This window comes from Chrysemys picta, chromosome 4 (genome assembly GCF_011386835.1).
Source record: "Chrysemys picta bellii isolate R12L10 chromosome 4, ASM1138683v2, whole genome shotgun sequence".
NCBI lineage: Eukaryota > Metazoa > Chordata > Testudines > Emydidae > Chrysemys > Chrysemys picta.
The window spans coordinates 76,163,093-76,174,175 of record NC_088794.1 but is presented as its reverse complement, the minus strand read 5'-3'; the positions used below and the strand labels follow the sequence as shown (position 1 = coordinate 76,174,175).

The 11,083-nt window shown below is 43.8% G+C and overlaps 1 protein-coding gene across 7 annotated transcripts in view; it reads left to right on the top strand.

Annotated features, from left to right (window-relative positions):
- Positions 1–1,585: 1,585 nt before the first annotated feature.
- TRAF6 (TNF receptor associated factor 6) overlaps positions 1,586–11,083 on the top strand; it is a 31,125-nt gene continuing 21,627 nt past the window's right edge. The window contains exon 1 of one of the 7 annotated variants that reach the window (XM_005304516.4): positions 1,586–1,742. The gene's annotated coding sequence lies outside the window, so the exon portion shown is untranslated. Of the gene's footprint in view, positions 1,743–2,033; positions 2,175–11,083 lie in introns of those variants that run through there. The other 6 variants (XM_024100343.3, XM_065592759.1, XM_065592758.1 and 3 more) reach the window with 6 other exon arrangements.

Here is an 11,083-nt window from a genome sequence, read left to right as displayed (position 1 = left end):
GCAGGAGTGAGGGACCATCCGCCGAATTGCCGCTGAACAGCTGGATGTGCCGCCCCTCTCCCGAGTGGCCGCCCCAAGCACCTGCTTGGTAAGCTGGTGCCTGGAACCGGCCCTGTGTGGTGCAGTAGAGTGGTGGGTACCTAATACACAGTGCAGTTAATTGCAGGGAGTATGTTAGCTATGTGGCTGGATGAGTATAGAAGTACTGGCCACTTTAACACACACCACTACATGGTGTGTTTTATACAAAGGTCTCAAAACATCTTTACATCATTACTATAAAAAGGTGCATAATGATGGTCATTATGCACAAAAAGGCCCACATCCTACGAACAATTATTTGGAAACTAGTGGGACTACGTACCTACTTAAAATAAAGCATATATGTGTTTGCAGGAATGGGGGCAAAAATAACCATCTGCTTGTACAAGTGCCTATTTTGCAACCTGCAGTTGTGTTACTCCATGTAGAAATGTAAGTATGGTGTTTCATGTGTATTTTTGTATGAACAAATGGGCCTTTTTAAAAGACATTTTTTAAACTAATTAATTAAGCCTTCTGTGAGTGGAAAAGTGTTCTTACCTTCATTTTATAGATAAAGAAAACGAGGCACAGAGTGGGGAAGGCCCAGATACCCAAAGGGACTTAAGTGTTCTTCAACTCAGGGTTGAAACACCTATCCCCTAAGTGCCCAGGGCTGGCTCCAGGCACCAGCTTCTCAAGCAGGTGCTTGGGGCGGCCGTTCCAGACAGGGGCGGCAGTTCCAGGTATTCGGCGGCAATTCGGCGGAGGGTCCATCACTCCGCCTGGGAGTGAAGGACCTCCCGCCGAATTGCCACTGCAGATCACGATCGCGGCTTTTTTTAGATCGCGGTCGCGGCTTTTTTTTTTTTTTTTTGGTTTTGGCTGCTTGGGGCGGCCAAAACCCTGGAGCCGGCCCTGTAAGTGCCCTGCTAGCTATGGAAATTCTCAGCCCCAAGCTAAGCACCCAGGTTCACCATACAATGCATGGAGAGAGTTAGGCACCTAAGAAAGAGATCCATAAAGGCTGAACGAGAAGCTACCTACATTAGCTAGTAGGAAAAGCTGAGGAGAGGGGCAGGGAGTGGAGAGGGGGCTTATACATGTAAGTAGCTGACTGGGTGCACCTGGCTGATGGGCTGGTGCTGGGTGGCCTGGCTCCTTCTGCTCAGAGTCTCCAATTGCAAACCCTAAGCTTGTGTGAGGCACCTACACCTCATCAGCTGTTTAGGTAGCCCATGCAACCCCCATTTGCTTTTTATTTGCCTGTTTTAGTATTATGGGAGGGGGACACAAAATATTCTGCTTAGGGCCCCCAATGGGCTAGCATTGGCTCTGAGTCCTGACTTGCCCTCAGCTGACCCCAATGCTGGAGCGCTGCGGGGCGTGGGCTGCAAGGAGAGGCTCAGCCAGAGCAGGCACCAGCCTCCAGCGTAGCAAGGCTCAGGCTGGTAAATCTCCAGCGGGGGCGGCGCACAAACGCTTCTCCCCGCCCTGTGCTGCCCAGGGCGGACACCCATCCTGGGCGGCGTCGCTGCCGTCTGCGGTGCGGGGGAAGTACCCGCGAGAGCGTCCCTGCCCGGGCGGACCGGCCGCAGGGGGCGCTGTGCAGCGCTGGCCGCCTTCCTTCCTCTCGGCCGCGGCGCCCGCCCGGCCTCCCTCGGAGCCGGAAGCAGTGGCCTGGCTGGGGCCAGAAAGCGAAGGCGGCGGTTCGGCCGGAGGTGAGTGTCCGGGCGGGGATCGCTGGGCCCCACCGGCCCCTCCCCGCAGCCCGGGCTGTCCAGGCGGCTCCGCCCGGACCCGGCTTCCCAGCCCTGACGCGGGGTCGGGGCCGCTGGGTTCTGTTCCCAGCTCCCTGCCCGGGCTCTGGTGCATGGGGCGAGCTCCGGGCCTGGGAGAGGGGCCCGCGGCGTCTCCCTGCCCCCCGGGGCAGCCCCGCAGAGAGCGGGACACTGGGGCTGGCGGAAAGGGGGGGCTAGGAGCGTGGCCTGGGCTTAGCGTGGCCCAGGGCAGTTGGGTTTCAGACTGACCGCGGGTTGGGGGTCTTCCCAGAGGGTGAAAGGGCAAAATCCTGGATGTTGATAAACGCGAGAGGGTCCGAGGCGAGCCGCGAGAACGAGCAGAGAAGGCGAGAACCTGTCTCAGAGTGATAGGTGAGCTCCTGGGGGCTACTTAGCTTAACAAAGAAAAGGCTAAGGGATGACTTGGTCACAGTCAGTTAAGTATCTGCATGGGGAGCAAATATTTGCTAATGGGCTTCAGTCTGGCAGAGAAAGGTATAACCCATTCCACTGGTTACTGGAAGTTGACACTAGCCTTATTTCCTGTCTGAATTTGTCATCATTTTTAGCAGGGGAGTTAACCTCTGGAAGAAATTACCAAGGGTGGGTGGGGATTCTCCATCACTGCCAGTTTTTAAACTAAAATTAGATGGTTTTTAAAGCTATGCTCTAGGAATTATTTTGGGGAAGTTCTGTGTCCTGTGTTATACAGAAGATCAGACTAGAGCAGTGGTGGGCAACCTGCAGCCTGTCAGGGTAATTTGCTGGTGGGCCGTGAGACAATTTTGTTTATGTTGACTGTCCGCAGGCACGGCGGCCCGCAGCTCCCAGTGGCTGCGCTTCGCCGTTCCATGGGAGCTGTGAGAAGCGGCAGCCAACCCGCGCCACTTCCTGCAGCTCCCATTGGCTGGGAACGGCGAACCACAGCCATTGGGGGCTGTGGGCAGGTGGCCGTGTCTGTGGACCATCAATGTAAACAAACTGTCTTGCAGCCCGCCAGTGAATTACCCTGCAGGCCACAGGTTGCCCCACACTGGACTAGAGGATTCCAATGGTCCTTTTTCTGGCTTTGGAATCTCTAAAGCAGCATGATTTTTTTCTTCAATGGAAACTATGCCTTCAGTCTGGGCTGTGTTTGTAGACACTGTGAGCCAGATTCTTCCCTCACTCTTTACAGCAAGCACCAGTCCCATTGAGATTAGGTTTGTATTGGTTTACATGAGGGGAATATTTGGCCACTAATTAACTGATCCTGCTCCCTGATATCCAGATGGACTTCTTTTTGTGAGATCTAGTGGCTTGCATCCTGAGTTCTACCCAAACTCTGTCAGAGTCCTTGTATAGTCTTGGACAAATCACTTGATTTCCATTTGGGTCTCCATTTTCCTGTCTGTAAAATGGAGATAATATCTACTTTAAGTGCTTTAGGAATTGGTTAATTGATTTATATGTGCTTTAAAAATGAAATCTCTGAGCCCATACAATTTGCTTGCAAGAATGATAGTTACTCTCTGGTACAGACAGGCAGTGTTTGATATGTATAACAAATATTTTAAGTACTTCCCTTGCCAAGTATAATAGCTTGAAGGGTTTTTATTTGGGGTAAATTCTTGAGATAGATACTGTGTGTTTTCTCACTTGATCCTGATCCTTGCTGCCTTCTATTAGTTTGCTAATGCCAATGCTGGCTTTAAAAAATGATCATCCTGTATTTTTGTTCAGTTCTTTGAGCCTAGAAACTGGTGGTAGATTCTCTTTTGAACTTTTTCTAACTTTTCATCTGTTAACCCCATTAATGAGGCCATAGTTTATGGTATTTTTCTGACATTCATAGGATGCAACACAAATAATGGTATTCAAAAAGAGAGACTGACTTAGCCGTGTATATGTGAGTTTACAGTTCTCTGTGTTAGATGTGAAGATTATTCTTGGTGGTGTGGGGAAAGGAAAGGAAACCCTGCCTAGTATAACTTGCCTTACGTGGTATCCCTCTCCATCTGTGCAATAAGTTATGAATGCAATAACACTGGTTTCATTTAATAAATTCTGTCTCAAACAAGGTATCCTCATACCTCTTTAGATTTGAGGCAAGAGAGTTGCAAAACTGATCAGATTGTCAGACCAGTTTGGATTGCATCCATTGTTTAAGATGATAGGGAAACCTTCCTCCTATTAAGTGATAGTCTGTAATCATAGAGAATTAGTGAGGTCATAATATTACAAATGATTAATGGAACCACCTTGTCAGAGGCAAAGTATGCCTCTTACAAATGTTTAGCACTGCACAGCCAACAGCTATTCATGAGCAATGTGGATTCTGTTCTGTCTCATATCAACAGAATGGTTAAGTTCTGAATGCCATCTTCAGTGATGGAAAAGATAAATAATATATAGTTTGGGAATCAGCGCTTGACATTAGAAGGTCATCTTTTGATTTGCAAGTTCTAAACATGGAACCCCTTTAAGTCATTTTTCTGCTTATAATTGCATTGAAGCTATAGCATCTTGTTTCCATACACTTCTATAAGCTACAGGCGATGAGAAGAGTGCTAGCAAACTGCGTTTCTCTACAGATCCTGTGAATAAATTTTAATATCAAGAGCCATAGTTATCCAAGTCCATGACTTTATATTCATGTTATTTCACTTTTGTTGTAGCATCAAAGGACCACAAAATTAGTCTCAATACCATGCAGAGAACTTATTCATGTATTAAGTACACTTGATAAAACAGTAGAACTATTTTGGTGATGGCCAGCAAATGAGTCTCTTGCCCACAGTACGTATACGCCGGTCTGCTGCTCATTCCATGTTCCTCTCCAGTTTTTCCTCACAATTAAACTTTTTCTGGAGTTTCACCAGGTACTAGTGAATGAGAAGGGAAATACCATGTAGGTCTCAGGTTTTAATGTTGTAAATTAATATGCTGTGCTGGTTTTCTTTCGTTTGTTTGTTTTTTAAATCCTACTGCAAATAGTTTTGCTACTAAAAATCCATTCCATGGAAAATCTTTGGAGAGGAAGTGTATATGTTTTCTGTTCAGTGAACTTAATTAATCCAGAACCTCCAGAAAAATAACTTTTTGTATCACAATAGTGCCCAGAAGCCCAAGTTAATTTCAGAGCTCAGTTGTGTTAGTGGCTGTACAAACACATAGTGCAACACAAATGATCTCTTGCTTTCACCTGTCAAAGTGAAAATAAAAGTAAATATCAGAGTAAAAAGAGGAGGGATATTTCAGTTGTTTAACAATAGTATGGTTGTGTGGCACCATCTTATCCAAAGGCCTCACAGCATTTCTACAAACACTAACTAATCTTCATGACCATTTTATGAGGTTAGAAGATGCCTTAAAATAAGGCACTGAGACTTGACATGGGTCACTCTGCAGATCAATGGCAGAGCCAAAAATAGAACCCAGGAGTCCTGTTTGGCCCTGCTTTTGAAAGTATGCGTATTTTTAACTTTAAGTACATGGCTGCTCCCATTGAAGTCAATAGGACTAGTATAAATAAATCTAATCATGCACAAAGTGTTTTCAGGATCAGAAGAGAGGCTATGCTTAAAGCAGACAGACAATCTTAGGTACTTGTATCATCCCCTTTACCGCCATATCTGAGCACCTCCTAATCCAGGAATCGGCAACGTTTGGCACGCAGCCCGCAAGGCTAAGCCCCTTGGCAGGCCGGGCCAGTTTGTTTACTTGCCGCGTCTGCAGGTTCGGCTGATCGCGGCTCTCACTGGCAGCGGTTCACTGCTGCAGGCCAATGGGGGCTGCGGGAAGCGGCGTGGGATGAGGGATGTGCTCACCGCGGCAAACCGCGGCCAGTGGGAGCCGCAATCAGCCAAACCTGCGGATGCGGCAGGTAAACAAACCAGCCCGGCCCACAGGGGGCTTACCTGGTGGACCGTGTGCCAAATGTTGCTGATCCCTGTCCTAATCTTTAATATAAATCTCACGGCACCTCTGAGTATGGGAAACTGTGGCATAGTGAGCAATGCAAATCTGTAGCAGATCAGGAAATTAAACCTGGTTTTCTGCATCCCAGACTGGCATCCTAATCCATGAACCATCCTTTGTGTGTCATAAATGACACTTGCTCTGTATTTACTTATATCGATACAATCTCTCTAAAGTATTATTTTGAGAAACTGAATATAGCTGAGAAGTATTTCAGCGGAAATAAAAACTAGTGTCAACAGTTGTACTGGCTCTTTAAATTATTTAATAAGCTTTTTTTAATTACACTCATTCACTATTTGCCATCTGATGTTCAAGGGCAATCACACCTGGGGCCATTTAAAACATACTCAATAGAAATGAGATCCTTTTATTAGTGTTCTACCTTGGACTGTGAATACATTTTTGTGTATCATAATTTGCCTCCTGTTCAAGAAATCTTATTAAAGTAAGAAAAGCCACCAAAAATTTTATTTATTTATTTTTTTTTAAACCAGGACATGCACCCTCGGGGGAGAGACTACATGCATAACTGAGTAGCTCCCATCTAATCTCCTAAGTAACACTAAGTATGCAATTACTTAATCATAAAAGATTGTCAACATTCTCTCCAAGCAAAGAGAAACTAGCTAGAAAGCTTCAGAAATTCCCAGAGGCCTAAAGAAAGAGCAATTATATCCAGCACCAATGACTGGAACTGAAATGAAGTCTTACAGACTTCAGTTATTGCTGTGGGGTTTTTTTGTTTTGTTTTGTTTTCTGCTTTGAACAAGAACATTTTCATAGACTTAGGTTGACAACTAAATAATATTTAATCACAGCTGTTATTGGCCAAGTGATTAGGGAGTTTAACTGTCACTAGTAAAGAACTTCTATGCTTCAAGGAAAAACTTGGAATGAAAATCAACTATTACTAAGGGCATTAGCAAGAAAACAGAAATTCTGTTTTTTTGCATTTCATGTGCTCTGTTTGAATGTATTACACTTTGCTTCTGTAGCACCTTCCAATGTAAGGATCTCAATGTGCATTACAAATATTAGTGTAAACTTGCAACACTCTTTGCATTGTTATCCCCAAATGCAGTGGTCCCCAACCTTTTTGTGGCCAGTAGCACATTCATGTTTTCAGAAGAGTGTGGCGGGTGCCAACAATTTTTCAAGGCTTATTTTGTATTTGTACATTAAATAATACAAAAAAATCATATTTAATATTACATAATATATGAATCCATAAGGTAAAAAAGGTAATTTTACATATAAAAGGTATTAATTAAATTATTTGGCAAAATTAAGGAGTTTTTTTCAAAATAAATATCATAAACATTCGGACCATTCCGCGTTGGGGACCACTGGCCAAATGGGATGAAAGTGAGTGAGTCACAGAGACTATGGACCTGATCCTGCACCCTTCTCTGGATATAGTGCGCATTAAAGTAGTGAGTAGTCCCATTGACTAATATGCCTTGTAATAGTGTTTATGGGATTGAGCTCTAAGTAAGGTGCCCAAAGTCACATGGCAAATTTGCCATTCTAATTCCAATCTTTGCCGCAATCTCTTGACTTCCAAACCTGCATCTGCATCAAAACCATCTCCTTCCTTGCACTGAAGTAATTGCCTCTGCTGGCAACATTGTATAGATTGGAGGGTTGAAACAACAGGGTTAAATTTTGGTTTAGTAACGCCATATAAGGAATATGGCAGGGGTCCCCAACGCGGTGCCCGCCTAGTGCCCAGCAGGGGAGAGAAGCCGGGCACAGAGAACTCTGGGGCTGCGGGCGCCGGTGTTCTCTGTCCCTGGCAGACGCGGGGCTGCGGCTTCTCTCTGGCTTCGAAGCTTAATTTTTCTTACAGTTAGATTCAAAAAGAGCAAATTCACATGGTAAGGTGAAAGAGTAATTGCTGAATAATTTAATTAATACCTTTTACATGTAAAATTACCTTTTTTTATCTTATGGATTCATATGTAATATTAAATATGATGTTTTCATATTATTTAATGTACAAATACAAAATAAGCCTTGAAAAATTGTTGGCGCCCGCCACGCTCTTCTGAAAACATGAATGTGCTACTGGCCACAAAAAGGTGGGGGCCACTGGAATATGGTATTGGAAGAATATTGTTCCATAACTATTCTGGCCTGTTTTCATTTTATTGATTTTTCTTATATCATCATGACTAGTCAATATGTATTTTTCTTTTTGTCAGCCCTATACATGAGGCAGAGAAATAATAGTAAAAGTGTATAGAAAATTCCTAGTGTCTAGTATCCATGACTTCAGATTGTTATAACAACGAGGAGTCTTTGTGGCACCTTAGAGACTAACAAATGTATTTGGGCATAAGCTTTCGTGGGCTAGAACCCACTTCATCAGATGCATGGAGTGTAAAATACAGTAGCTGGTATATATACATAGTACATGAAAAGATGGGAGTTGTGTTACAAATGGGGGGGAGGGAGGGGTGTCACTCTAACGAGACAATTCAATTAACAGTAGAATACCAAGGGAGGAAAAATCACTTTTATAGTGGTAATGGCCCATTTCAAACCGTTGACAAGAAGGTGTGAGTAACAGTAGGGGGAAATTAGTTTTTGTAATGACCCATCCACTCCCAGTCTTTATTCAGGCTTAATTTGATGGTGTCCAGTTTCCAAATTAATTCCAGTTTTGTAGTTTCACATTGGAGTCTGTTTTTGAAGGGTTTTTTTTGTTGAAGAATTGCCACTTTAAAGTCTGTTATTGAGTGACCAGGGAGACTGAAGTGTTTTCCTACTGGGTTTTGAATGTTATAATTCCTGATGTCAGATGTGTGTCCATTTATTCTTTTTCATAGAGTCTGTCTGGTTTGGCCAATGTACATGCCAGAGAGGCATTGCTGGCACATGATGGCATATATCACATTGGTAGATGTGCAGGTGAACGAGCCCCTGATGGTGTGGCTAATGTGGTAGGTCCTATGATGGTGTCCCTTGAATAGATATGCGGACAGAGTTGGCACCGGGGTTTGTTGCAAGGGTTGGTTCCTGGGTTAGTGTTTTTGTTGTGTGGTGTGTAGTTGCTGGTGAGTATTTGCTTCAGGCTGGGGGGCTGTCTGTAAGCGAGGACTGGCCTGTCTCCCAAGGTCTGTGAGAGTGAGGGATCATCCTTCAGGATAGGTTGTAGATCCCTGATGATGCCCCAGAGAGGTTTTAGTTGGGGCTGTAGGTGACGGCTAGGGGCGTTCTGTTACTTTCTATGTTGGGCCTGTCTTGTAGTAGGTGACTTCTGGGTACCCTTCTGGCTCTGTCAATCTGTTTCTTCACTTCACCAGGTGGGTATTGTAGTTTTAAGAACGCTTGATAGATCCTGTAGGTGTTTGTCTCTGTCTGAGGGATTGGAGCAAATGCAGTGGTATCTTAGAGCCTGGCTGTAGACAATGGATCATGTGATGTGGACTGGATGAAACTGGAGGCATGTAGGTAAGTATAGCGGTCAGTAGGTTTAGGGTGGTGTTTGTGACCATCGCCTCCTTCCCATGGATACAGATGATGATGATGTCTTCAATGTAGCGCAAGTAGAGTAGGGGTGTTGGGGGATGAGAGCTGAGGAAGCTTCTAAGTCAGCCATAAAAATGTTGGCATACTATGGGACCATGCGGGTACCCATAGCAGTCACAGGCACAGATTGTTATAGTGACTAATACATCTCTTATATTGATTCTAGAAAGACTAGCAAGGTACATACCAAATATGTAGAATATAAGTTGTATACAACGTGTAGAGAGAGAGAGCAATAGGATTTGTTACCTCCTTAAATTTTTTTTCTTTCACTAGTCACTCTGAGTGTAACCATTTACTGTGTGATTCTGCCTTCCTTGTACATCCGAAATGCTTGCTGACTTCAACAGGAGTCTTGAGTGCAAAAGAGATTTAGGACTCGTCGTGTGACTTGTAGATTGGGCATCTAAATTATTTTACCTAAACTTGGAGTTTTCTTTTGTTTTACTTAAAACATCTTTACCGTGTTACAAAAGTTTTTAAGTTCGAATGTAGACTCTTACCTTGCATAGATAGTCTAAAGAAACGGCTATTGGTATTTTGAGCCTTTTGGCGGGGGGAGGGTAAATCATGAGACGTGTTGTTCTGGTCTGACTGAGATAATCCGTCTAGTCTCATTGCTTCATGGTGCAGGAGTGCAAGTAGCTTCACAGCATCAAGTTACCTGCTGGTTAAAAGTTCAGTTGCAGTTTGAAATTGGATTCGCTTAACATAGTTTCACTTAAAGTAGCATTTTTCAGGAACATAACTACAATGTTAAGTGAGGAGTTACTGTATTTTACACACAGGCTAAAAACTCTACACAGTTCCTTAAAAAGAGAAGCATTGCGGAAAATAATTCTGAGCTTGTTCCACTTTTTTTTTTTTAAATAGTTACTGTGGATTTGTAGACATATGTATGCACTCCAATTTAGTTTCAGATGTTCAGTTAATTGAACAAAATATAGCCTGAACTGCTTAGTTTGGTATTGCCTTTAGTTACCAAGAATAAATGGCCGACGTTTAGGCCACAGTGTGCGTATAAAGCATTCCACATAACTAGTCCAGGCTTCTGAATTGCAGACAAATTCTGGTGGCTCTGGTCTATGGACATGTTTATTGAGTAGGTAAACTTGAAGAGAACAGTTCTTCAATTCTATGCCCTTGTTGCTGGGGAGGTGGTACCACCCCCTTTCAAAGCTATTCTGATGACTATAGCTGTGTGGTGCTGGGCTAAAGGAATATCATGGCTGACAAAACCATCATTTTTCCAGACTAATCTGTATATATGAGTGCTAATATGTGACCAGAGAAGTATTGTTCAGGAGGGAAGGGGATAAAAATTTGAGCTGAATATCTGGGAAGGATTCCTGAGACTTCTAGACTGGAGAATAAATTCCCAGTGAAGTGGCGAAGAAAGGGTTAAATTTGACTTGGTGTTGGGAATAACCTGCATTTTCAAATCTATTCTCTTCACCTGAACTACAAGCAATTTAAAATTCCCCTTGCAGGGAAAGTCCCCAGGAAAGAATCATGCTAGCGCACATGCACTGCTTCCATAACTAAGTCGCTGTTAGTTCATTTCATTGTCTGCCCCAGCTCAGCCAAGGGAGAAGTGTCTGATCCTACAGTAAAAGAGATTAGGTTTATGTCTGTCTCCCTCTGGTATGCTGCTCCAGTACTGCTATTGTGCAGGAGTTGGAGTACAGGTGCAGTATTGGAGGACGAGGAAGCAGATGCACACACAAAGAATAAAGGATCTCAATTTTTTTTATAAAGGACATGAAGGAATTGTTTAAAATTAG